Source organism: Arachis duranensis, chromosome 9, assembly GCF_000817695.3.
Source record: "Arachis duranensis cultivar V14167 chromosome 9, aradu.V14167.gnm2.J7QH, whole genome shotgun sequence".
Classification (NCBI taxonomy): Eukaryota; Viridiplantae; Streptophyta; class Magnoliopsida; order Fabales; family Fabaceae; genus Arachis; species Arachis duranensis.
This window is the reverse complement of record NC_029780.3, coordinates 58,625,712-58,630,175: the sequence shown is the minus strand read 5'-3', so window position 1 is coordinate 58,630,175 and position 4,464 is coordinate 58,625,712.

Genomic DNA, 4,464 nt, shown 5'->3' with positions numbered 1-4,464 from the left:
ATAACAAGAGTAGAAGCTAACAACAATTATTGCAAAGAATTAACAACAACAATCAAGGAAATCACAATTATCATGAATTACCTCAAATTGCATTATTGAAAGAAAACAAAGGAACAACAATCTATCCAAACAAAATGAAGAATTACAATTATTAAAGCACATAACTAGAAAAAGGAAGAGGAGAAGATTAAGAATTGGTAAAGGAGAAGTGAATCAAAGCATGAATTAAACTTAGATCTAAGAAGAGAGATTAACCTAAACCTAATCCTAATTCTAGAGAGAAGTGAGAGCTTCTCTCTCTAAAACTAATCCTAAACTAATCCTAATTATGCTATATGCTAGATTGATTATGATGATGCCTTCCCCTCAATCCTTGATCCTTTTATTCCCTTCTATCAGCAGTTGGCGCCAAGATGGGTTCAGAAACCCTCTCAAATTGCCAGGCACGTGTTGCTTTAATGAAGTCATGTGCGGTCATCGACGCGTGCGCGCACGGTACGCGTGCGCGTCCCTGGCCGATTTTGCAATGTGCGCGCGGGCGCCTTGTGCGCGTGCGCGTGCATGGCTGACTTTGCTTCTTTGACTTTTTATGCTTCTCTCCACTTGTATGCTTCCTTCCTTGCTTCCTTTGATCCATGCCTAGCCTATTTCAACCCTGGAATTACTAGCAAATACATCAAGGCATCTTATGGAATCAAGGAGAAATTAGAATTCATCAAAATAAGGCTTAAAAAGCATGTTTTTACACTTAAGCATAAATATGGGAGAGATTACAAAACCATGCTAATTCATAGGTTAAATGTGAGAAAAGGTTATCAAAATACTCTAAATTCAATACAAGATAAACCGTCAAATTGGGGTTTATCAACGTACTAAATCGAATCAGCATCAATCGAGTTAGTATGAACATATGTAAATCAAAGGAGGCTGATTCGATTTACCCTTGAATGCTAAGAACCATTGTAAATCGATGAACGTAAATTCAATTTACTCATTCCAACAATAAGGACGTAAATTAACCCGGGGTTGTTTCGATTTACATGGAGGGAAGTTAGTGAGCTGCACAACCTAATTCGATTTACTAAGTATTTATGATCATATATAAATAGATGTAAGCTAATTCAATTTACTATGGTGCTTCATATATAAACATATATAAATAGCTGTTGAATGTGAATGCTTCATCATAGTGAACCTCACAATGGCTACCGATGAGAGTTTTTTAATTTTGGTGCACTATAAAGGCTCAATTAAGAAAAAAATGCGTTCCAGAATTAAGTTTACTGTTAAGGAACTGCTTAGTGTTTTCCTCAAACCTTCAACGAGTTTTACAGAGTTTAAGAATACTATAATTCGAAGATTGGGGCTGCAAGGCGTGAAACGGCTGGAGAAGTTATTGTATAGAGTTCTGATTTCTGTGTTGCGAGATGATGTGAAGTAAGATTCCTTGGTTATAAGCAGCTAATGCATGAGCAGCTTCTCTATCTTTTCCTAGTGAATTTACACTTGAATTACTAAGTTTAATCAAGATTTAATATATTTTAGCCACTATGAATGCTACTTTGAGTTGTGTGTATTTCTGTTTACTTCAAGTAGCATTCGGATGGATTTGATAGAGTTTTGTAGCAAAAAAGGAAGAAGCAAATGATGCTGTCAACCCCGATCTCCTTGCACTAAAACAAAAATAACTTGAGCTACAGAGGTCTAATTGATGTAATTTTATTGGCATTAGAAAGCTAACTTTTAGAGCTTTCCAACGATATATAATAGTATACCCTTTTCTTCCATCCAATTTGGCCTCCTCCACACTGAACTTGGGATTTTTCAAGTTCAGCGTGGACTCCAACGTAGAAAGGAAGAATCACACATCATCCATGCTGAACTTGAGAATTCTCAAGTTCAGCGTAGACTCAAAAAACGCCAAGGGAATTTGCCCACTGCCTCCTCCACGCTGAATGATAATTGAATTTTTGTGTGGTCTAGAATTTCACTAATGAAATCTCGTTGCAAGTATAGTTTCTAAACCAACAATAATCCTTTCATACAAAAATTTGTTTGTCACAAGTACAAACCCCTAAAATTAATAACTGAAGTATTTAAACCTCGGGTCGTTCTCCCTAGGAATTGCAAACAAGTGTTCTTATTATTGGTTATGAGTTATGTTTGGGGTTTTGATAAAAGACATGAAAGATAAATGGCAAGGAAGTAAACTAATTGCTAAAAAGGTCTTAGCAGCAAGGGTTGGTGGTCAAGGATCTCTCCCCTATCACTAACCACAACATGAAAATTGGCAAGGATCAATCCCATTAAATCATCCTCTAACTAGTGGTAGAGGAAAGTCAAATGAGCTATATCAATTCAAGTCCATAAATCCTAACTCTCCACTAATTCAATTAGTGAGACCTAGAGTTAATGGCTCCCAATTATCAATTACTTGGACATTAGTAACTCAAGAATTCCTAAGTTACCTCTCCAAGCCAAGAGCATAAAATTCTACTCTAAAATCCAACCAAGCATTTTATCAAACAATTGGAGAGCATAAAAGGAAATCATAGTGAAATTGCAAGGAAAGTAAATCTATGCTACTCAATTGCAAGGAATTAAACAACAACAAATCAAATGAACAATAAAGGAACATGAAAACATAAATTGCATTAAAGAGAAATAGAAGAACAAAAGTGCATCAACATAAAATAGAGAATTACAAGAATTAAATGCTAAACTAGAGAGAAGAGATGTAGAAGAAGAAGAAGAATTACAAAAGGAAAAGTAAATCAAAGCATGAAATTAACCTAGATCTAAGAGATCCTAATCTAGATCTAACCTAATCCTAATTCTAGAGAGAAGTGAGAGCTTCTCTCTCTAGAAAACTAACTTTTCCTCCAAAAATTAAACTAAAACTAACTAAGTGGCTCATCCTTCTTCAATGCTTAGGTTTAATAGCATCAGAAATGAGTTGGATTGGGCCCAAAATGCTTCAGAAATCGCTGGCCACGAGTTGCACTTTAGTGAGTCACGTGCAACATTGGCGCATACGCGTAGAGTGCGCGTACGCATCCTTAGACGCACAGAAACCATGGAAAATCTTATATCCCTTTAAAGTCCCGGATGTTAGCTTTCCAACGCAACTGGAACCGCGTCATTTGGACCTCTGTAGCTCAAGTTATGGTTGATTAAATGCATAGAGGTCGGACTTGACAGCTTTACGATTCCTTCATTTCTTCATGAGGTCTCCATTTCTACATGCTTTTTTCTTCATTCCCTCAATCCAATCTTTGCCTCCTAAACCTGAAATAACTTAACAAACATATCAAGGCATCTAATGGAATCAAGGTGAATTAAGTTTAGCTATTTTAAGACCTAAAAAACATATTTTCACTCTTAAGCACAATTAAAGGAGAATTTACAAAACCATGTTATTTCATTGGATACATGGGAGAAAAATTGACAAAATTCTCTAAATTCAACACAAGATAAACCCTAAAAATGGGATTTATCACTGAACTTGGAAATTCTCAAGTTCAGCGTGGACCCTAATAACCCACATGGTCCCCACGCTCCACTTGAAGGCTTGCAAAGATTATTATTTATTCTGATTAAGCTTTAAAAATATTTTAAATAGGAAAAAATATTATTTAGTTTTTAGGAAATATATTTTACATTAATTAGGATTAGATATAAAAGGGAAAAGAATCAGCCCTTCGAGCTCTTCTCTCTTCTCTTCAACCTCATTCTGCAATTTAAAATTTTTACAAATCCTAGTTTTCTCTCTTAACCATGAGCCACTAAACCTCCACTGTTAAGGTTAGGAGCTCTGTCTATTATATGGATTGATACTATTATTTTTCTATTTTAATTTATGTACTGATTTATATTTCAAGAATTATTTTCGTTCTTTATCTTATGAATTTGTGTGGAACGGAAGTATAACTTGAAAAAGCTCTTTACTTGAACAACAACTTGAAAACATATTCTCCTAAATTTCTAATTATCTGGACTTAACGGAATACGTGACATATAATCCTCTTATATTTGGGTAATTAGGATTTTTGTGGCATATAAATTAGAATTGAACTTCACCCTCTAATTGGATTTAAGTGACCAAGGAATTGGCGGTTGATAAATTTTAAAGGAGACTAAAAAAGTCTAAGGAATTAGGGTTTAGTCACATATAGTTTGCCATGAATTAAATCTTGCATGATTAAAATAGTTAGTAAGAAAAGTCAATCCGAAAAATAGATAACTCTGAAGCCTTAACTGTTTCTCCATATATTATTCACAACTTGTTTACTGTTTGCCTTCTGATATTCTGAATTTACTGTTAATGCAATTGAACCTTCAAACACTATTTTCTATTTGTTTGACTAAGCCAATCACTCAATCACTCAATCACTATTGCTTGATCCATCAATACTGGTAGGATCGATCCTCATTCACCTGAGGTACTACTTGGTACGACTCGGT